Source organism: Rhinatrema bivittatum, chromosome 9, assembly GCF_901001135.1.
Source record: "Rhinatrema bivittatum chromosome 9, aRhiBiv1.1, whole genome shotgun sequence".
In the NCBI taxonomy this organism is placed as follows: domain Eukaryota; kingdom Metazoa; phylum Chordata; class Amphibia; order Gymnophiona; family Rhinatrematidae; genus Rhinatrema; species Rhinatrema bivittatum.
Genome location: NC_042623.1, coordinates 229,189,020 through 229,212,665, shown reverse-complemented (window position 1 = coordinate 229,212,665; position 23,646 = coordinate 229,189,020). Strand labels below are relative to the sequence as shown.

The window sequence follows — 23,646 nt, the reverse complement described above, 5'->3', positions numbered from 1 at the left end:
AATGCTTCCCTTTTCATGTGGCATGAGGTTTACCCCATTTACTGATTATAACAGACCTGGTCTTGCTAGGATGGATTTGGCTGAGGACTTGTTTTTGCATCACTTGGGCTCTTAGCTGGCTGGAGCTAGGTTATTGTTTTTGCCTGGAACTGATTTGAAACTTTGCCTTTTCGGTATTGCCTTACAAGAGGTGATGCAAATGCTCTTGGCTTGTTTGCCGCACAGTTCTAATTATGAAAAGGCACCTGTATGGAAGGACTATTTCTTGAAACAGTTACAAAACCTAAACTGGCGCCTGCCAAGAACCTTCTGTGTTATGTTTGGCATCCTGTATTTTACTTGTCAAAGAATGTCATGTCCTATTAGAAAACTGAAAAAAAACCCAAAAAAAACCCCCAACCCCAGTGCTGTTCAACAGTTTCCCCTTAGTCCTGAGATGGCTACGAGACTCGAGGCAGAATCTCAGTTTATTGTGCAGGTGGTGCTGTATCAGCAGCTGCAGAACAAGTTAACAGCACATTTCTCCTGATCTCTGGCCAAGAGCAAGATTTTGCTGCCAGGATTTTTCTTCTGTTGAAACTGTTCTGCCAAAATGTACAAAACATCACACTCAGCGGCTTCCTTTTCTGTCATGACACCAAATCTATGAGGTGGTCTGAGTTTTCTGCCTCCTGATAATACATACCCATTCTCCCTTGGGTTTTTGTGTTTTTTTAAATGTTACATTTCATTTCTGAAGGGGGGGGGGGGGGGGTGCTGGTTTACTCCGTGGTACAACCTAGGTATATAAAAGCTTTCATCTCTAGACAGCAGTCTGAAAGTAGCTCATCATGAAGCTTCTGCCAAAAAGTCAATTTTCTTCTCATATTCTCCGATGAGTACTTTTTGATGTCTGTGAGTTGACCTCAACAAGATCTTGCACTGTGCAAGGACATCTTCAAGCAATGGGCAGACCAAAACATGTTGCATGGCCTGCCTCGCATCACAAACACAGGTCTTGGGTCCAGAGTACAGGAAGGGAAAATGGGCAGCTTAGATGGGCCTTGCAGAATTCAGCTGTTAATATTAAACATTTAGGGGTCAAGTCATACCTCTGGAGGGAAATCGTATTGTCCACACATCCCTAAATATATATAAAAAGCAGTTTGCCAGTTTGGACCTATGATGTTCGTATACCGGCATGCATGGCCCACTCTGCACAGGGAACTAGCCTATGCTATTTGCACACAGCATGCGTTTGCTTTCAGCAAGCGTGTGCGCTGCTTGCAAACGGTGCTCTTTATTTACAAATAGTGGGGCTAAACTCCTCTCTTCAGCACATGCGCAAAATGGGATCGAGGCTCACTGGCATCATGAGCAGTGCTGTACCCGGCGAGGCAGGAGCGATCGGGCCTCACTCCTGCTCCTCAAGTTTCAGCTTGTCCTGGGGTACAGGGCAAGGGGTGGGTGAGCACTGGGAATATGGGGAAACCACAATTCCATGGTTTTTGAAAATTCAGCTGGGGCCAGGGCTCCAGACGTGGGGAGGGGGAGGGTGCCCATTGTTTTCATGAGATTGGGGTAGAAGGAGGTTTTGTCAGGCTGTTGGAGTGGGGGTGGGGGGTTTCAGTAGGAGGAAGGTCATTGAGTCCCATCATTTTTGACAGGCGTCACTACCAGTTTCAAGAGTATTTGCCTGAAACGGCATCTGTTAGGTTTAGTTGGCCAATTTCAGCTACTGTTGCCAAGATGTATGAACAATATACAACCACACAAATAGTTAGACTGAGCCCCATTAACATAGTAACTACATAATAGGTGACAGAAGAGAGAGAGAATTACTGGTCCATCCAGTCTGCCCAGTTATTCCTCTCCACACTGCCAAAGATATTTTTCAGCTGCCAGCCATAGAGAATGTAGGATACCGCTCCTTATCTAAGACCATTTTGTTGCCTCTCTCCATTGTACTTCACTGTCCTGTGAAGTTGAGCATGCAATTGCCACTTTTTACTTCACACCCAGCATCCACTCTTTCCATGTCCAATCACAGGGTCCCACAATACAACCAGAAGCACCAGTATGGCTGTTATTCCTAGGTCCCCGAGGTCTTTCCCAACTACCAGTTAAGTCTGTTAGATAGACTCAGCTATGTGAATGCCTGCATTTCCGCTACAACAGTGGCATTTACTCCCAGCTCTTTAGGTTCGCAAACAGGTCAGGTTTTCAGTGTATCCCTAGTGAATATGCATGAGATAGATCTGCATACAAGGGAGGCAATGCGTGCAAACCTATCTCATGCATGACCATCAGGGATACTCTGAAAACCTGACCCATTTGCGCCCCTCGAGGACTGGAAGTAAATAGCACCGCACCAGAATTTCTACATTTTTATTGTAGCCTGCCAGAGACCCAGTTATGTCAGCACCTGTGTTTCTTCTTTTTATTGTACTCACAGCCTACCAGACAGACCAAGCTATTAATTCATTCTGTCTTTGCAGCCTGCCTGATAGACTTAGCTGTTTGAGTGTCGTATTTCTGCTAGAGCTGCTAATTCCACATTACTGCACTTGCAACATGCCAAGCAGAACCAGCTGCTACTAATTCTTCTGCTTTCTCTTCACTATTTTTGCTACTAAGGATCATCTGTGATTATTCTATGCCTCTGAAGTCTCTTAGCATTTTAACTTCCACTGCTCCCCTCTGGGAAGGCATCCCACACATCCAGCACCCTTTCTTGAGGAAATGTTTCCTGATGTTGCTTCTGAGTCTACTTCCTCAGCAGTTCATATCACGACCCCCCTTGTTCTAGAACTTCCTTTCCTCAGCAGCTCTAATCATTACCCCCTTTGTTCTGGAACTTCCTTTCCTCAGCAGATCTAATCATGACCCCCCCCCCCCTTGTTCTAGAACTTTCTTTCCTCAGCAGTTTATATAACGACCCCCTTGTTCTAGAACTTTCTTTCCTCAGCAGCTCATATCATGACCCCCCCCCCCCTTGTTCTAGAACTTCTTTTCCAGTGAATAGGGTTTACCATTTCTGCATTGTTGATACGGAATATGTCTATCATATCTCCCCTTTCTCTCCTCTCCTCTAGGATCATGATATGATCCTGAAGTCTCATCTCATAGGACTCCTGCTGCAGACCCTGTACCATTTTGGTAGCTCTTCTCTAAGCTTGCCTCCCCTCTGCATCCTTCCAGAGGTATGGCCTCCAGGACTGAACACAGTACTTCAAGAGAGAGCTCACCAGTGACCTGTTCAACAGCATAACCACCTCTTTTTACCTGTGAGTTATAGCTCTCCATATGCACCCCAGCATCCTTCCGGCTCTGGCCATCTCCTTATTGCACTGTTATTTGATCTAATTATTTGATCTAATTATCCTGAAGTCTCTTGCCTGCTTGGTGGACATCAGTAACTCATCTCTATTGTGTACCACTCCTTTGGACGACTGCACCAGAATTGAATCTCTACATCTTTTAATATTGAAGCTTAGCTCTTAAGCAATTGACAGCCCTTTAACAGGGATATGCTGTCATTTGAAATGAAGTAGGAAATGTCAACAAGATTTCTGATTTCATTTCATTTTGTTTCTGAAAACAAAACAAAACGAGAAACTTAATTTTTTTCATTGTTTGTTTCTATTTGGTTTTAGTGCATGATATTTTACGAAAGATTGTTGAAAGCTTGGGGGAGAAAAGTTTGCCTTTTTGCAAATGAAGCTAATTTAACAGCAGTGTTCCTAAAACCACAAGTCAGCCCTGCCCCAGCCGCCATTTGAAGTTAAATCCATGCTGTCCAATTACAAGAAAGTATCCTGGGCTTTCTCTAATCCCCCCCCCCCCACCCCAAATCTCCTGGTACTCCCTCCTAGTCCCCCAACAGCTGACTTGCATTAATAGAGCCGAAAGAGGGGAAGGAACAATCCCATCTTACTCCTGCCCCACCGGTCATGCCATCTGTGGTGAGAAGAACTGTGCCATTGACTTATCAAAGAACACTTTTCAGTGAAGTTTATTTTTTTATACTCCCAGCACTTCTAAGTGGCTTTACCCAAGGCAAGTCTTGCCTCACAAATCTGCTTCACTTTTTTGAAGGAGTTAATAAACATGTGGATAAAGGTGAACCGGTAGATGTAGTATACTTGGATTTTCAGAAGGCGTTTGACAAAGTTCCTCATGAGAGGCTTCTAGGAAAAGTAAAAAGTCATGGGATAGGTGGCGATGTCCTTTCGTGGATTGCAAACTGGCTAAAAGTCAGGAAACAGAGGACAATTTTCTCAGTGGAAGGGAGTGGGCAGTGGAGTGCCTCAGGGATCTGAATTGGGACCCTTACTATTCAATAGATTTATAAATGATCTGGAAATACGACGAGTGAGATATTCAAATTTGCATTGATACAAAATTGTTCAACGTAGTTAAATCATAAGCAGATTGTGATAAATTGCAGGAAGACCTTGTGAGACTGGAAAATTGGGCTTCAAAATGGCAGATGAAATTTAATGTGGATAAGTGCAAGGTGATGCATATAGGGAAAAATAACCCATGCTATAGTTACACAATGTTAAATTCCATATTAGGTGCTACAACCCAAGAAAGAGATCTAGGCGTCATAGTGGATAACACATTGAAATCGTTGGTTCAGTGTGCTGCGGCAGTCAAAAAAGCAAACAGAATGTTGGGAATTATTAGAAAGGGAATGGTGAATAAAACGGAAAATGTCATAATGCCTCTGTATCGCTCCATGGTGAGACCGCACCTTGAATACTGTGTACAATTCTGGTCGCCACATCTCAGAAAAGATATAATTGCGATGGAGAAAGTACAGAGAAGGGCTACCAAAATGATAAGGGGAATGGAACAGCTCCCCTATGAGGAAAGACTAAAGAGGTTAGGACTTTTCAGCTTGGAGAAGAGATAGCTGAGGGGGGATATGATAGAGGTGTTTAAAATCATGAGAGGTCTAGAATGGGTAGATGTGAATCGGTTATTTACTCTTTCAGATAATAGAAAGACTAGGGGGCATTCCATGAAGTTAGCATGTGGCACATTTAAAACTAATAGGAGAAAGTTCTTTTTAACTCAATGCACAATTAAACTCTGGAATTTGTTGCCAGAGGATGCGGTTAGTGCAGTTAGTATAGCTGTGTTTAAAAAAGCATTGGATAAGTTCTTGGAGGAGAAGTCCATTACCTGCTATTAATTAAGTTGACTTAGATAATAACCACCGCTATTACTAGCAACGGTAACATGGAATAGACTTAGTTTTCGGGTACTTGCCAGGTTCTTATGGCCTGGATTGGCCACTGTTGGAAACAGAATGCTGGGCTTGATGGACCCTTGGTCTGACCCAGTATGGCATGTTCTTATGTTCTTATTCAGGTACTGTGGGTATTTCCCTATTCCCAGAGGAATCACAACCTAAGATTTTTTAACCTTCGGCAAAGGAAGGTAAAATGACTTGCCCAAGGTCACAAGGAATGGCAGTAAGATTTGAACCCTGGTTAGTAGCCCCTACTCTAACCACTAAGCTACTCCTCTATTTTTGGACATGCCACCAGAGTCTCTTGTGTTGTTTTTTGGCACTCACGTGACATAAGTGAAAAGGAAATCATACCTCTCCCAGGTAACAGAGACAATTTCACCCCTGCTACCCCAGAGCCTTGGAGGAGAAATCCCCCCTCCCCCCGCTTGTATAAGAATCTGGCCCTGGGGTCAAAGAGTTGGGGTACGAGAGACTGGAGTTTGTGTATTGTGCCCCTGTACCCATGCAAATTGCAAGCAGAGGTTACAATTACCACATCTATAGGGAGCTTCGTTTTCAGTTTTTATTTTATTTTTCCTGGGAATTTCAATGTAATAAAAAATTAGTGGAAAAATGACTTTGTTATAACTCACAGAAGAAAACTAAGTGGAAAGTCATTTTTCCACTGATTTTTTGTTATAACATTGAAATTCTCAGAAAAAAAAATAAAAACTGAAAACGAAGGTCCCTAAACATCTAAAACTGGCCCCCTATCAAATTCTCTGGTCACCTAACTGAAGAAGTCATTCAGATTTGTCTGACACAATTTGCCTCTGGTAAAACTATTCTGTCTTAGATCCCACAATCTGCTGGATTTGAGATGCTTCACTGTCCTTCACGTCATTTATTTTTCCAGCCTGTAATTTCCAATCTTCCTATTAGCACATTTATAAAATGGAACAACATTTGCCTTTCTCCAGTCCCTTGCAACCACTCCTGTCTTCAAAGATCCATGGAACAGGTAGATCTGCTAAAACCTTTCTGAGCTCCTTTAATAGTCTAGGATTGATCCTAGTATCCAGCCCCATGGGCTTTGTCTACTTTCACTTTTTCTATTTTTCACAGAAACACAAATGGTTTGGCGCCTACTCCACTGAAGCACATACCCTTTCCAATAATCAGCAGTCCTTCATTGATCCATCATTTAAAATATTCACTGATGTCCTAAATTCTCCTACATGCTTTATAACATAGACAGGCCAGAGTGGGTGTGAGTAGTCCTGTGACCACTCCACTTGGCTCTTTTGGCTTGGTAGTTCCAGTTTGCTTATCAGTACCCCTTTTCCTAGGGATTTTCAGATATGCTGCATGTCCAGTGATGGCAGTCAGGTTCCCTCACAGCTTTATCCTGGGACTCTCTCTCTCTCTCGCTCTCTGGTACTCACAATCTTCCTTCTTTCTGTCTTCCTAGGGGAAAGTATTCATCCACCTCCAGCTTCCCTATGCCCTGTGGCCTCTCCTCTTCTGCCTCCTCTTTCTGTTTTTGGGTTGGCCTCTGGGTGTGAAGCTTGTTCCTCGCTTTCCCAAAGCTGCATGCAGGGTTCTCCAGTCAGTTTTCTGACTTTTTTTTTTCTCTTCTCAGTTTTATTCAAATTGGTCTGTATTTTGCCCTGGATTACTTTGTTACCTTCACCCTTGTGTCACCTGTATACCCTGCAACAGAGGGGTACAAACAAGTATGAAGAATTATTAAGCCTGGCAGCTAGAAACACAACAAATCTTGAAATAAATCAGTACCATTTTCCAAATTTAATAAGACCAATTCTAAATTTTGGTGCAAGTTACAGTGGAATAATGTTGTTGACCACTTTCCTTCAACATTAAAATCTCCACCTCATCCTTAATAATGACACATATTTTTTCAGCAGCGTTTAAGTCTGGAGAGTTCCCTGGCCAAATATCGTTACCCCAAAAATCAATGCCATTTTCTTTAAGCAGCTGGTGCGTGGCATTGGCTCGCATGCATGGCGCCTTATCATGGACAAAGGTCGTTTCACCAACCAGCAAAAGGTTTTCCAGATCACTCAAAAATGGGATAACATTTTTTGGCTAAAATCAGTTTCCGAAAATCCCAAAATTCCCCATGTTCTTTGATTACCTAAAATGTTTTCTTCACTGTGACCATGACAAAAAGACCAATGCAAGTAAGATTTCTGACAATTTGGCAATATTGTTCATTGTCGCTAATTTTATTCAAAGATTTGACCAAACTCAATCATCTTGAAAATTTGGTTTTCGAACTGACCATATGAAAAATTCATTGGAAGTTGCTAAGGGAAGGAAATCCTCTTCATCCCAATTTTGTAGCCAGTTTGCCAGCCAGAGCCTGTCTTGGATATGGATTTTGGTTTTCAGTTGTGTTGAAATAACATGAAATGCCTGGATACCAGCACTGGCTCCATAACAATAAACTTTTCCTCTATCAACTTTTTTCCTCCTCTAATCCAAAATCATTTGTGTTACCTGGTAACAGCTTTTTTTTCTGCTTGTTGCTGGAATTTTTAATAATAATGTTTTGGCTTTCTTGAAACAATTTTAGCGGTCGACCATCACCAAATTCTGTAAAACACTTGCCCCATGTCCTCTGAACCCAGCTTTCACTTCAACCTAATTTTTTGTCAATCCACTTTTACGTAATAAAGGTTGCTCTAGCATCACGTACCTCACAAAATGCAATACATTTAATATGATCCATCTGACATTGGTTTTTGTGATTGTACATTCCGGCCATAAATAATAAATTTAAGTAATATGTAAGGTACAGTTAAATTCCAAATTGAATGGCTTACAAAAATGGTACAAAAATTATATTAGTGGGATAATCCAGTGGGGCACGGGGGGGGGGGGGGGGGCAAAAGTTATGCAACACCCAGTACGCAGTTTCAGCTCTATTAATTGAAAACGGGGCCCCAATATTCAGAAGTTGCCGAATGCTACTTAGCTGGATAAGTAGCAACTTATCCAGCTGGCAGCCGCTGAATATCTGGCTATGTTCAGCAGCTGCCACTTATTCAACTAAGGAGATAGCTGGATATCCAGTGGATGGGCAATGGGCATAACGGGACTGCGCTATTTAGCCGGATAGCTTAGCTGGATAATTGTCAAATTGGACTTATTAAGTTAAGTTATTCAGATGTTAGTCCTGCCATACAGCAGGTTTAACTTAGCCGGATTAGACTAAATAGCACTGAATATGGGAATATTTTCAGGACTATCCTATGTGAGTTAGCCAAATCAGTCTTATCCAACTTACTTAGCCAGATAACTCTGAATATTGGGCCCCAGATGAATAACACAAAACAAAACAATACCCAAGCCAACCTTGTCTACATTTTGTGCCCTGGCCATCTTGGAAGAATTGGGTCAATGCCTTGTTAAGCACCTAGTGAAGTTATTAGATCCTTAGCCTGCAGAATCAACTTGGCGCTATCGTATGGAGCATTGCCATGCAATTGTAATCTCTTATCTATCTGGCTTAACCAATGATTGGGGGTGAAAGCTCATTGCCCCCATTCCCTGGATCTGTTCCTTTTCTGGGGATCCAATCTCATTACACCTATGATGTTCACTATGTTTTAAGTGGGGGTAACTTTGGATCTAATGGGGCTGGAACAGTACTGGAGGGGGGGGTCTCTTTCCAATATTGTGGCCAATCGGGGTGGGGGGGGCGAAGGTTCCCCTTCCAATGTCACAGCTGACTGGGGGGGAGGGGCTTCCCGTCACCTCCCCCTTTCTCCCCCTTTGCTGTTTTTCAGCATGTGAGTGCATATGTAAATGTGCATGTGTAGCTTCTACTGCTGCTGCCATGCTTTTCCATTCTCCCGCTATCTCCAGCCCTGCTCATTAATTCCTACCTCTCTTCCCTTGCCCCCTCTCAAATTACATTGGTTCTGACTCCCCTTCCCAACAGCTAAGAAAGTGAAAACGTGTTCTCACATTCTTAGCTCTGTGCCTTCTTTCCATCCTCTGCGGGGACCTTCCTGCTGCTGGCTAGGATGGGGGCCAACCTCCCTCCCCTCCCCATCACTGTTGTTCTCTTCCTGTTGCTAGCTAAGCCGATATTCCTGCTCCACTGGCATAGGAAGGAGATGAGGAGATGGTCCTTCCTATTTCCATTTCCATTGGGACCTGGCTGCTCCTGCAGTCTGGCTCTGTGCACTGCGGGGCCAGACTGGGAAGGAGGTGGGCGATAGGGCTCAGTCTTCACAGTGCAGCAATCTGCCTCTCCTGCTCTCCTCTGGCTCACTGTGGGGGGTCAGGCCAGGTCAGGAGGTGATGGTCTTTGCTGCTGCAGTCTGCCTTTTCTTCTCCACTGTAGCTAACGGCTGGGCCAGGCTGGTCTGGAGTATGGGCAGGGCTCTTTTCTCCATCACAGTCCTCTGCCTTCCCTGCTACTCTCCAGCTGTGAAGGGAGTGGAGAAGGCTTTCAATCATGGCTGGAGCATGCGCATGTTAAGAGATGTTTTTCTTTTCCCCAGGGGTAGTGGACCAATCAGAGTCTGCCCTAGGGGTCCTCGGGAGCCCCCACTGGATCCCTGGTGTTGTATTGCAAACACTACATTATATCCTTGATCCTGCTGGCCAGCTAGCAATGGATCTCTCTCCAGTGCCTGCAAATTGTCATTTCACCTGTCCTGGGGAGGACTACCCTCTCTGGGGGCAAAGCTGCCCAGGCAGCCAACTCCCCCCTCACCCCCCATATACACTGAATATGGCAAATAAAAATCCCATTACTGCCTACTGGCTTGGGTACCTACCCCAGACAAAGGGCAGTGGCTTCTATTTGTCTCTTGACCTCCTGTAAACAAATTGTTGTAGCCCTGTGTTATTGACCTACTTGTAACAGATAAAGAGTATTTGCTCCATCTGCCCTCTCTGATTTTCTACTGCTTTCTGGGGATGATTCTATAAACTCCCATCCTTAAGCCAATACCAGCTCCATCTTCCCCTATGCTGATTCTATTGAGTCCAATGCTAATTCTTTTGAGCCCTGTAAGTTCAAGTTAAATAGATTGTACTAGTGTCTGGCAAGCAAGCCCGTCATGTCTAGATAGGCCATCACAATCCACAGTTACAAGTTGCTGTCAAGCAGTTATAATGCCTCTCACATGCTTGATGGTCACTTAACCTGTTTGTTCACCTTCATCCTTCCTGCCTCTACTTGGGGGTGGGTGCGCTTGTCTCCAGACCCACCTTGGTATGATGCCAGACCAAGTGAAAGACTGACTTTAAATAAACTGGGTCCTTTTTTATTTTGCCTATCATTTGGATGCTGGATAACTTGTCCACGTCTCTGCCACTCAGAGGGATTAGCATGGCATCTGCATGGGCTTGGGCTTCCGCTCGTTGCGTCAATGCTGGCATCAGTTGGTCCTAAAGCATTCCTCTTCTGCTCACTCACGGTAATGTGGGATCTTTTTCATGCTAATCCTAGATGACAGAGATGTGCGTTCATTTAAGTGAAATGGGAAATTTTCAAAATTTCCCATTTATTTTTATAATAAAACAAAAGAAAAATGAACATAATTTAGTATGTGTTGTTTTAAAATGTTTCTGCTGGCGACAAGAAAAAGAATCCCCCCTCAGGTCTCCCTTCTGATCCTCTGAACCCTCTCACCGTGAGGGGTTGTTCCTTACCCACTTGTGCTAAGTTTAGAAATAGAGCCAACCGACCATTGTTCATTTCTTCCATACAAAATGGCAGCAGGCAGGCCTAGACCCAGGCCGGTACCATTTGTACAGATGACGTTAACAATGCTGCTGGCTTCAGTCTGCCAGCCCCATTTCCAGGGGCAGGAACTATCTCTGTACAAAAAAAACATGGTAACACGGTTCTGGAGGAGTGTGGAGGGAGATCAGAGGGGAGGCACAGAAGAGTTTTTTTTTTGTTTGTTTTTAAATCTGACATTTTAACTTGTTTTTCCTTTCATGTGTTTTCCGTTTTAACAACAAAACAAAAAAGAAAACAAAAATGGACAAAATGTCTATGCAGACCCCCTACTCGATGCTGCCCATGTGTCTGAAGCGTGCCTTCTAGCTGGCCCAGAAGATGGGGTGGTGGTTATCAAGCTTGGCTACAGCAACCTGTAACATCGAACAGAAAGGAGTAACTCGGGAACCCATCCAGAACATTACGTATCTGTTCGGATATTGTGATCTCCACTGCCCATTCCCCTCGATTGCCTTGTGAGGCAGGCGAACCCTGGAAAGTCCTGCCTTTCTGCATTGCTGATGCGTAATGAGTCCTAAGTTGGCTCTGGTTCAAACTGCTGCTTAGTGAGACCAGCAGAGTCCTTATCTATTAAGAAACCACTCTGTACCATTTGACTTTTTTTTTTGTGAGTTTAAGAGCAGAATAAAGCATAAATATTAATGAAGGCAGTACGGCCGTTTCTGTGTTATGTGGGTTAGGATGTGCACAGATGTGTTTTCATTTTATTTTTTGTTTTATTTTTCTGTTTCGTTTGTTGTTTGTTCTATTACTTTAAAACGAAAATACCCCAAACAGCAAATGAATTTAAAAAGTGAAACAAAATGAAAAACAAAAGGAAAGTTTAAAAAAAAAAAGTCAGGTACGCAACCACCTCTTTCTCCTGGGCTTCCCTGCTCTCTCCCACCTTTCAACCTTCCTACTCTCTTGTTAAACATTTGTTCATGGGGCAGGCGCAATCACCAGTTATACCTGCCCTGCAACTGCCACCATTGCAAATGATGACGGCTAACTGAGGTCATCGCCATTGTACAAAATGACATCAGCATTGGTCTGTCAATGCCATCAGCAAAAGCGGTGGCTAAGAGGCAGGAGTGACCAGGGATCACTCCTATCCTGTGAAGATCTTTTTAATAAGAAAGTATGAGAGTTGGAGGATAGGAGTGGGGTTGGGGAGGATATGGGGAGGTATTGAGAGTAGGAGTTTTCTTTGGGCAGTAGTGACAGCCTTATTTTTTTTCTCAAAAATGAAATGAAACAAAACAGGAAATGTTATTAAAATTCCCCATTTCATTTCCAATGAATGCACATCCCCAAGGTGGAGACAGAATTGGACATTGGACCAACAACAGATGGTCTAGCATTCTGTGCCCACCACCCTGTTATCCGTGAAGTGGCGTGCTGTTCTGTGTTTCACGTTTAATCTCAGCTGCTTAATCCCATGTTGGTCAACGCTGTATAAGATTTCTCCTTGTTACTGATCCATGCTTACTGTGCAAATTGTTAAGATAATTAAAACAGTTAGGGCCTTCAACACTGGACTATTTCTGTTTCTCTAAATAAGGGCACCTGCCGGAAGTAGTGTCCCGAATATCTCAATCAGGCCACATGCTGTTAACTGACACTGTTGAGAAGCATCACCCAGACCAACACAAAATTCCTTCCTGGAATGTTGCAAACTGGGAGTCAAAAAGAAGAAGTGCATGTGTCTTTCTCTGGGAAAGAAAGAAAACAATGGACACATTTTTGTTTGTAATTGATGATTCTAGCACTTAGCATCTTTTCTTTAAAAAAAAATTTAGGGAACTATATTTTAAGCTGTGCTAATGCCTTAGCATGCGTTAAAATGCATTACTGCATGATACTGGCAATGTTCACATGAGCACTGCCAATATCACAAAACTTTGGCCCAACACAAGGAAAATAATAAACTATTTTGCATGCAAGTACATGCAAAGCAGCTCATTAATATTAAAAAGATGTAAAACGTATTACGATGAACCTTGTGATCTGTGTTAAGCCCAAGAAAGATAACTATGTCTCAAAGGGGATATTAAACTTTCCCAAGAGCGTTGGTAGGCCAACATGACCTCCTAAGTTTTTGGTCCCCACCTCCCTGGGTCTCTAAAGAGGCACTGGCCTCAAGGCATGCTTCCCACACTCCCCCATTTTCAATGCTGCTGTGATTGGGGCAGGAACAATTGGGCATTCTCTTACCCTGGGGGACTTAGAAGCTACACTGGGTGAGGAGGGATGCAGGAAGGTCTGGAGGGGGACTTGGGAACCGCAGGAAAGAGTCATTTTTGCTGTATTTGGATGGAAGCAGGTTTGGAGCTGGGGGTGGGGTTACTAGCCCAGCCTCTTTTGGGAAGGAAAGGGGCAATCTGTGAGGATGGAGGATTATGCAGGGAGGCCCAGAGGGATTATCTGTTATTGGGGTGGGGGATCGGGGCTAGCTGCCCCTGTATGTTATGCAGCCCCAGAGCCGCAATAATGCATTGCTGCAGCTGGGGAAGCACAGATTTTCCACCCACCACAATGTACATTCCTGGCGCAAGCACAGGTTTTATGTATGGCATGTACCATATTTTTTCCAAAATCCAAGGGAAATAACTTGTGTCAAAATGTGCACCGTTTTAACACTGGTTAGTAAATAGACCCCCTAATTTGTAATTAGAAGTGGTAAAAATTGAGAAGCTCCTCTTTTGATTTTACCTTTGTCTGAGCCCTGAAAGACAAATACATGTTTGCTGTTTTTAAAATTAGTCTCTCTCACCACTATAGAATTAAAGAAACACAAATGCCGCTGCGTGACCCATCATTGGATTGGCCCCTAATAATGCACAGTATGACTGCATCATGAGAAAGGGAGGGGAATGAAGACTTTTTAAAATTACATTTATCTTTATGCAGTTTTCCACCTAAACTTGATTTGGATGACAATGTTTTCGGTTAAGTTTTATTTATTTATTTGATATATGTTCCGCTTTTTCGGGCATTTCTAAACAGATTACATTCAGGTATGTTGCCATTTCCCTATCCCCAGAGAGTTTAGGGTTCCCGTGGAGCTTTTGTTGCAGTGAACTTGCAAGGTACGATATCCTTTAAAGAACTCCACTTCAGTTGTGGTTAAAAATGTCTTCATTAAGGTTTTGGGAATTTGATGGACGGGGTTTTGAAAGAATGCCCGGGTTTGTGCCTCCCTAAAGAGTGGACAGGAGTTGTAACAGTGAAAATTAGGACTGACTGGCTTAGGTCTCTTCTGCACGTGATAGTCATTGAAACTGGACTGTGTCCGGTGTTTTGGTGTTTCTTTGTGCAGGCCCCATCTCTCTCAGCTTTATCTGTGGAAGCATGGGCCCAGGGTCAAGTTCTCTCTCCAGATTCTTCCGGAAAGAATCACATATTTGTGGGACTGGATTTGTGAATGTTTTGAGGCGATTCCATCACGACTGCGCCAGGTGCACAGCTCTTTTTCAGGAAGTACATAATATAGAAAGATGCAAAAGAAAATTGTAGTGTCCACATGTTATACTATTGACCGAGAACTGTCTTTACTTGATTTAAAAAATCAAATAGCCCCGGAAGAGGAGGAGTCTGGGCGGATGCCGCGAGGACATCGCGGACAGCGAAAAGGTAAGAACCCTTTTTGCTGCCCATTTCGTGCCCAATAGCACCAACTTTTATGATGGCGCTATTGGGTGCGAAAGCCGGCAGCGATCGCACCTCTGCGGTGCCAGCCCCCCGCTTCGCCCCCCACCCACCTCTGCGGTGCCAGCCCCCTGCTTCGCCCCCCCGCCTGCGCACGATTCAGGGAGCCCTGCGACATTGGTAAATCTAGGCCTTGGTTTGTTAACAGTGGAGTCTGCTCAGAATTCAGTCGTTTTTGCTGGTAAAACTGGGATGATAGAGTAAAGCAAATATGCCTGGGGTCCATTGCAGGACAGTAATTTCATGAAAGAGGTCTCTGCAACCTTGTAAACTCCAGAAGAGGCCTTTTCAGACAAATCTGACAAAAAAGGTGGGAGGGGGAGAGGGTTGGGGGAGGCTTTGAAGGATTGTGCAACAAGAAGAATTAAATTTAGATTTGGTCTCTCTAGGATTATCAGATTTTTTTTTTCAGAATCTGAAAGTTGAGACCCCAGAGCGAGGACTTCTGGGGCAAGGAAGCCACAGAACATTTGGGGGAATAGGCTTTGTTATCTGCCACTCAAATGTGACATGATTGGCCAATGCTGGCCTCTCCATCCTCCATCAGCCTCTGGTAATGAACGTCAGAGGCAGAAAGGAAACTCTTCAGAAATCTGAAGTTTTCACTGTCTAATTTATATCAGCTTGTAAATGTTCTCTCTGTTGCACCTTTTCCTCAAAGAGCAGCATGTTTTTCTTTCCTAAAAACACCTTCCATTGCATTCTTAACCTGTATTGGTAGTTAATCAGCTCTTGGTGTTTACTGTAATTAAGGATTAGCATGTCATTGTTTAACCTGTTATAATCCAGAAATCCTTTGGAAATTCATTCATTGAAACAATTATAGCCTAGCTCATGGACAGAGGACAGATGTTTTACTCTACATACCACATATATTATCAGAATCAGTTATCCTGTCATGGAGTTTTTCACTACTTGCACACTCATGATGATAATTTTATACTAACTTTGTTTTTGGCTCTGAAATAGTGCACCAAAGATTCTTTAGCAGAAAATAAGGGTGTTACCTGAAGTTTATTATATTCATGAACCACAAAAAAGCACACAGATGTAGCTTAAACTAGAACCACCCGTACCCCATCGCTCCTTCAGCCAAGAGAGTAGAACCCTGGCCTTCCCGCCTCTCCACAGAAAGCGCCGCAGAGCCCCGTCAAAAGGGCCGATACAGTACAGTGCACTCTGTCGGTTAACCTGCCATTAGACGCGTGTTTTCCCTTACCCCTTATTCAGTAAGGGGCGGAAACCGTGCGTCCAACCTGCCGAACCTAATAGCACCCTCAACATGCATGTTGATGGCCCTATTAGGTATTCGCACGTGATTCAGTAAGTAAAATGTGCAGCCAAGCCGCACATTTTACTCTCAGAAATTAGCGCCTACCCAAAGGTAGGTGCTAATTTCTTCTGGCACTAGGAAAGTGCACAGAAAAGCAGTAAAAACTGCTTTTCTGTGCACCCTCCGACTTAATATCATGGCGATATTGTCGGAGGTCCCGAAGGGTAAAAAAAGGAAAAAATAAAAAAATAAATTTTGAAGTCGGCCGGAGGCTGTCGGGTCGAAAACCGGACACTCAATTTTGCCGGCGTCCCGACGCCGGCAAAATTGAGCATCAGCTGTCAAACCTGCTGACAGCCGCCACTCCGGGCCAAAAGGAGGCGCTAGGGACGGCTAGTGTCCCTAGCACCTCCTTTTGCCCGTTTCTACCGCCGGACCTAATTTAAATACTGAATCGCGCGCACAGGCGAGTGGTCTGTGCGCGCCGCGGACTTTACTGAATTGGCCCGAAAGAGAGATAAATCTCTGCGAGTAAGCTGAAGGGGTAAGTTTTGGAGAATATACAGCCACTTGAGGAGAATAACCATTTTAAATAAATTCACCCTCCCTCCCAAGGATAGCAGAAGAACCTTCCAATTAGAGTATCCTGAGTGTAGCATAAAAGCCGTGGAATATTGAATTTATACACTTGATGAGGAACACTTGGTATCAACACTCCCAGATAACGGAAAGACTCACCCGCCCACTGTAGAGGAAAGGGCTCAGTCTACCACTCCTTCAAAGCATCAGGATAGGCCAAAATGGAGGACTTACCTTCATTTAAATGTAAACCAGAAAAGGCCCCAATCGTCCATATCAGTTGCAGTAATGGATAAAGTGAATTCAGGGGGTCAGTGAGAAAGACCAGCAAATCATCCGCAAAGGCTGCATATTTGAAAATCTCTTGAGTGTAAACAAATGCCCCTAACCTCCCGGCTTGCCTGAATGGCTAGTAACAGAGGTTCAAGCTGCCAGATAAATAACAAAGGGGATAAAGGACAACCCTGCCTTGTGCCTCTCATCACTGGGAATGGTTCTGACAGCACATGGTTAGCAGTGATAACTGCTGCGGGATCCCGATATAGAAACTTTACAGCATTATAAAAATAGCCCTCAAATCCCATTTGCTGCAGAATATAAAATAAATATTGGCACTCCACCCGATCAAACGCCTTCTCCACATCGAAACTAATAGTCAAGTATGGAGTATTCATCTGTTGCACATCACCATAGCTGCCAACACTTGCCGTATATTGGAAAGAGCATAGTGCTTTCTCACAAAGCCCACTTGACAGTCTCCAATCAGCGAAGGAAGGATTGCTGCCAAGAGATCTGCCATGCGATCCGCCATGATTTTGGCCAGCAATCTTTGGTCAAAATTGAGCAAAAAAATTGGGCGGTAGGATTCAGGGAGGTGGGGATCTTTGTCCGCTTTAGGAATAAGGGAGATGTGTGCGAGGTTGGCATTGGTAGGAAAGGAGCCAGTTTTTATAAGCTCTGAGAACAAAGATGCTAATGGAGTGGCCACCTGCTCATTAAGACATTTATAAAATTCAGCAGAATAGCCATCAAGAGCCGGAGTCTTGAAACGCTTAGACCGACTTATAGATAGTTTAAATTCCCCTGCCGTAATGGGATGATTAAGCTCCTCTTTTTGGGCCTCTGTTAAACAGGGAAGAGCTAAATGAGAGCAAAACCTCGCACACGCCTCCTCACTCCATCCCTCAGTCGTGTAAAGAGTCAAATAAAATGCTCTAAAAAGCCTCAGGATGGAGGGGGGTGTCCATTACCAGCTGCCCAGCAGGTGACCGCAGTGCAGGTATAAAGCGGGTCGTGCGAGCGGACGTAAGCAAATGGGACATCATCTTCCCTGCTTTATTGCTATATTGGTAGAGCTTAAACTGGTAATACAAAAGACTTTCTTAGCACGCTGGTGTAACAAGGAATTTAACGCGTACTGTATGGAAAGGTATTCATCTCGAGCTTTCCCCGCATTGGAGTCCACCACCCTAGCACGTGCCTGACATAGTTAAGCACTCAATTTCAAAATGCGCTGATCCAGAGATTTCCGCCTATGGGAAACATAAGAGATTATATCCCCCCGTATCACTGCTTTAGCCAATTACCAAAACAGAGTGGGTTGATCAATATGTTCCTGATTTAATTGTACATACTCAGACCATTTCCCAACGAGATATTTATGAAATTGGGCGTCCTCCATGGAATAATAGGAAAACCTCCAAATTCTCGAGGTAGCCAGCGAATCTGTGAGTTGAAGGTCTACCCAGACTGGGGCATGATCAGAAACAATGATATCATCAATATCAGTTGCTTGAATGCAAGAGAAGGCGTGGCTGCTAATGAGAAAATAATGCAGTCTGGAGAAGGTAGCATGAGCCTTGGAGAGATGGGTAAAATCTTTCTCCATGAGGTGGAGTGTTCGCCATGCATCTACCAGATGCAACATATTCTCCAACATTGACGGGCCTTTACCCATACCAGGCTCATGTCTGTGATTGTGAGACGCATCAATCTGAGGTTCTCTAATAGTATTAAAGTCCCCACCTACAATTACCATGTCAGCCAAGTAAGGGAGCAAAAAAACGGTAAATTTCTCGAAAGAAGCTAGGGCTGTAAGTATTGCGTGCATATAAATTGCAAAGCACAATGGTAGTATTATAAAGTTCTGTTACCAATATGAGAAAACGACCCTGGGGATCCTTAATTTCTTGGTGAACTTTTATAGGTAATTGCTTATTAATCAGAATAGCCACCCCCGCAGATTTAGATGAGGCTGAGGCGCAATGAACTCCCCCCACCCAGGTCCTGCACAGCTTGGCGTGTTCATTATCAGTAAGATGAGTTTCTTGCAAAAAAGCCAAGTCAGTGGACTTCCGTTTTAGTATGGATAATATCTTGGACCTTTTAATCGGTGAATTAATCCCACACACATTCCATGAAATTACTCGAGTAGAGTTGCTAATGTGATAAGATAGTTAAAAGTAGACAGTTGCCGATCTATCAAAAGGAGCTGGATAGGGACCCTCCCAGCAGAGGCCCCCACCATCAATATATACTTCCCCTGTAATACTATACCCATGCTCTTGCTGTACCTACTCACACTGACACAATTCGCTCAAAAAAAGAATAACCCCTGCCCCCCTAAACCCCCTTCCCATCCCTATCATCCCTCCCCCCACAAACCCCATTTCTTCCCCAGAACATCAATACAGAACATCAATGCATTCAAACCCCGCCGCCCCCCCATTCCAACCCCATCCACACCTTGCACAGATAATAAAGAAAAAATAATAGCACTGTCCACTCCCTGAAATTTATATGGTCAATTGCCAGGGAACACCTGAAAGGTCCCCATGTTAACAAAAGCGTCACTCATGTATGGGAAAAATAAAGTCATGCTGGTGGGCCAAGCCGGTTGCACCGCAGCGCTCTCGCAAAGAAAAAAAAATAAAAAGAAGTTACCACTCCATGGCATGGCCAACTATATCTTGGGGACCTTTCAGTCAGATAGAACTGTGGCAAAGTAAGAAATCGCCAACTAATTAAAAAATAAACCAGCTCTCCAACTGAGCTCAAGGTAAAAAAACTGCAAACATCCGAACCTGAGTCCAGGCACAGGCTAACTGTCTGCTCGCCGATAATCTCAGCCAAGGGCTCCTGTCCCCGATGTCTCTTGTGTTTGAACAAATTTATTTTCCTCTGCAGCCGAGGTGAATCAACACACTCCAGTCGGGGTAGTCACCCGTAGACGGGCAGGGTAAAGTATGGTAGCCCGCAAACCCATATTTATTAGCTTAGAACAGTATGGGGCCAGGGTGTGCCTTTGAGTTGACTTGCCTGCTGAAAAATCCTGAAACACTAACATTTTTTTGTTTTCATAGGACAGGGTGCGTCCCGCGCGGAGGCCCCTCAGTATTTCACTTTTATGTGCAAAATTAACAATTTTCGCTATGACAACACGTGGGTGGGTTGCAGTCACCTATTTGGGGCCGAGACGTTGTGCTCTCTCCACCCGCAGAGTGCCATGTGTCACGGTAAGGCTCAGCTCCGTCGTAAGCCACGTCTCCAGAAACCTCGGCAAATCTTTTTCCTCCAGCAATTCAGGGAAACCGATAAATCGCAAGTTAGACCTGCGAGAGCGGTTTTCAAGATCCTCGATAAGCGCCGCTTGTTTAACCAACGAGGCCTGTAGGGCCGAGATGTCAGTCTGCGCAGTCAGGAGGCCATCTTGCAAGTCCGAGACCCGCTGCTCCACTTCTGAGAAGCGAGTCTCGTAGCCAGCCAGTATAGCTGAATGCTCAGAGAGCTAATTGGAGATCGTTTTCAGCTCTGGTCCTGGCGCGTCAATCACGGCTGCCTTAATAACAGCCAGCGATGCGGCTGCCGGAGCTGCCTCAGAGGTGTCGGTGTCTGGCGGCAGCGAAGGTTCCGGGCCCCGCGGTTTCTTCTCCATTTTCTTTGTCCTTTCTAACCACACGAGAGGCCATTCTTCCTTCCAGGCAGGCAGGGAGAGTAGAGTAAAGCCCCAGAGAAAGCTGACCTACAAAAAACAGATTTTGTTTTTTTGGTGTAGATGGGGTTGGATGCAGAGGCTGGGCGCCGAGAGGGATTTTCACATTTGCTTCCCTCATTGCATCACGTGATTTCCCCTCTAGAAATTTATATATGGGAGGGGGAGGCATGGGGGGGGGGGGAGCACAGTGAATTTCAGTGCCTTTACCCAAACCACCCTGAGTGGGGGAGGCCTCCCCCCCCCCCCCACACTTCTAGAGCTGCCCCCTGTGAGAAACCTGAGGGAATTTGACAATTTAAAAGCGTTTTCCATTTCTTAGCATGCATTTTCTTTAGGAAATGAGCCTAGTTATTTACACACTTCCTTATCTCTTTATTTACTTATTTTACATTCACCAAAAAAAAGTTAGCCCTGCAAGTTTACTAGCAATAAAGGGAAGATGTTGGATAGGGAAGCTTTACTATCTGAGGGCTGACACCTCCAGCAATGGCTCTGGCTTGGAAGTTTGCAACTCAGTAGATGCTGTATGTATGGGTAAATGCCAAAGGATTTAGGTAAAGCATGCAGCTCATTGTTTTCTTGCCTAATAAATGTTTCCAAAAACACAAGAGGAAGAGGTTTTCGTGTATTTTCTTATTTACTTGGCTTCCATGCATCATGGTTCTGGGACCTGACTGGTTAATCCAGGCAGGCTTAAAAGGAAAGCCATGCATGAATATTATTCATTCTGATTCAGTTCCATAATGTATTTTATTTTCTTAACTCATTATTGTTTTTTAAAATTTTTTAAGTTGCTCACATGCAATTCTCCTCAAACCTCTGGTTGGGTTTCCACAAATGACCTCACTCGAAATGGAGTCTGATTAGTTCAAGCAGTGCGCTGGATGTTGTGACATCGGAGTCCACATGAACCAATCAGTTGAAATCCAGTGCATGAGGTAGCCTGTCACCACTTTGAGGGGTGCAGGGAGTAGCTGTAAGAGCTTTGATGTGCATAAGCAGCACATGAGAGTTCTGTTAGTGTAACCATAGCTGATCTTCAGTGAATTTCTCGAAACTATCCAGCATATTTATTTGTTGAGTTTTATATACCGTCATTCGGTAAAGCCATCATAACGGTTTACAAAATTTAAACTGAAACTCTCTTAACAATTGTGGAAAAAATATAACAATGTACATATTAAACAGAAGTTAAATATTTCAAGTCCATAAAGTATCATTATGTGGGAGGAGGAGGGATTGTTTGTTCTGGTTGGAGAGAAGTTATTTTGAGGTTTTTGGATGAAAGTTCGATTGGGAGAATGTTCAGAAGTATGAAGGTCAGTGTAGAATTTGCGAAAGAGCAATGTTTTTTTTTTGTTTGTAATCCTTTTTTATTAATTTTTAGGGGACAATAATCAAACAGCGACATATTCCCAGTAAACAGTTGTCCAAACTCAACAGTAGGAAATACAGAACAGACATGTTACCCAAGTATAAACACAGATCAGTAGCATATAGGAATAGCAAACATTTAGGGGGTCATTTTCAAAGGAGTTACGCATGTAAATGTGACATACTATCGTAGCAATTTTCAAAAGCTATTTACTCGAGTAAAGTGCACTTACTTGAGTAAATCCTATGGACAATTCAATGGCATATATTGTAGCAATTTTGAAAAGCCCACTTACTTGAGTAAAGTGTATTTACTCGAGCAAAAACCAGTTTTGCTCGAGTAAATGCTTTTGAAAATTTGGCCCTTAGTGCATAACATTAGCTGTAACTACTCCCCTCCCCCCACCCACTAAAACATACCCCATACCCTTTGCCCCGTCAGTGAAATCAATGAAATATAAATTTTTAAATTGAGCACATGAGACCTCTCAGTCCATTGGCACATTCAGTGTTAAATATAGGTGCTTAATATTGTTGTTCCATTAGTTGGCTATGCAATCAAAAGTCCAGACAGAGAATGGAATGTCAAAGAATGGAGTTCACCGTGGATGGAGGAAGTAATTGGACAAATGGAGCCCATAAGGCTGCAAAATGCACCTGATTTTTTCTGGAAGATGTGGATATCGATTTCCATTCTAGGAGATAAAGTTCCAGCATAGCGTCTATCCATTCTCGAAGTGACGGAGGGGTCAAGGAAATCCAATGACGGAGAATCATACGGAGAGCCACCAGCCGGCTTTTATGTAGTAACTGAAGTCATGTAGTGAAACGTGGCCTAAGAGCAATGTTTTTAGGTCTTTTTTGAACATTTTGAGGTTGGGTTGGGTTCTCAAATGGAATGGCAATGGAAAAGGCTCTTTCTCTTGTTGTTGTTAGATGCTAGTATTTTTTTTACAAATAGTAGAGGTTCCTAAACTTCCCTCAGAGATCTCCAATCGGGGGATAAACACAATGAACATGCATGAGGCTTATCTACATAGGGGCGGATTTTAAAAGGCGCGCGAATAGCCTACTTTTGTTTGCGCTCCAGGCGCAAACAAAAGTACGCTGGATTTTAGTAGATACGCGCGGAGCCGCGCGTATCCACTAAAATCCTGGATCGGCGCGCGCAAGGCTATGGATTTTGTATAGCCGGCGCGCGCCGAGCCGCGCAGCCTACCCCCGTTCCCTCCAAGGCCACTCCGAAATCGGAGCGGCCTCGGAGGGAACTTTCCTTTGCCCTCCCCTCACCTTCCCCTCCCTTCCCCTACCTAACCCACCCGCCCGGCCCTGTCTAAACCCCCCCCTTACCTTTGTCGGGGGATTTACGCCTCCCTCCGGGAGGCGTAAATCCCCGCGCGCCAGCGGGCCTCCTGCGCGCCGGGCCGCAACCTGGGGGCGGGTACGGAGGGCGCGGCCACGCCCCCGGGCCGTAGCCACGCCCCCGTACCTGCCCCCAAAACGCTGCCGACACGCCCCCGAAACGCCGCGACGACCGGGCCCGCCCCCGACACGCCCCCCTCGGAGAACCCCGGGACTTATGCGAGTCCCGGGGCTCCGCGCGCGCCGGGAGGCCTATGTAAAATAGGCTTCCCGGCGCGCAGGGCCCTGCTCGCGTAAATCCGCCCGGTTTTGGGCGGATTTACGCGAGCAGGGCTCTGAAAATCCGCCCCATAGAGTAG

General features: G+C 44.4%; 1 long non-coding RNA gene across 1 annotated transcript in view; it reads left to right on the top strand.

Annotated features, from left to right (window-relative positions):
* Positions 1-11,574, top strand: part of LOC115099174 — a 174,068-nt gene extending 162,494 nt beyond the window's left edge. Inside the window, exon 5 of the long non-coding RNA XR_003858705.1 lies at positions 11,247-11,574. This is a non-coding gene — a long non-coding RNA (uncharacterized LOC115099174). The remainder of the gene's footprint in view (positions 1-11,246) is intronic.
* The last annotated feature ends 12,072 nt before the right edge of the window (positions 11,575-23,646 follow it).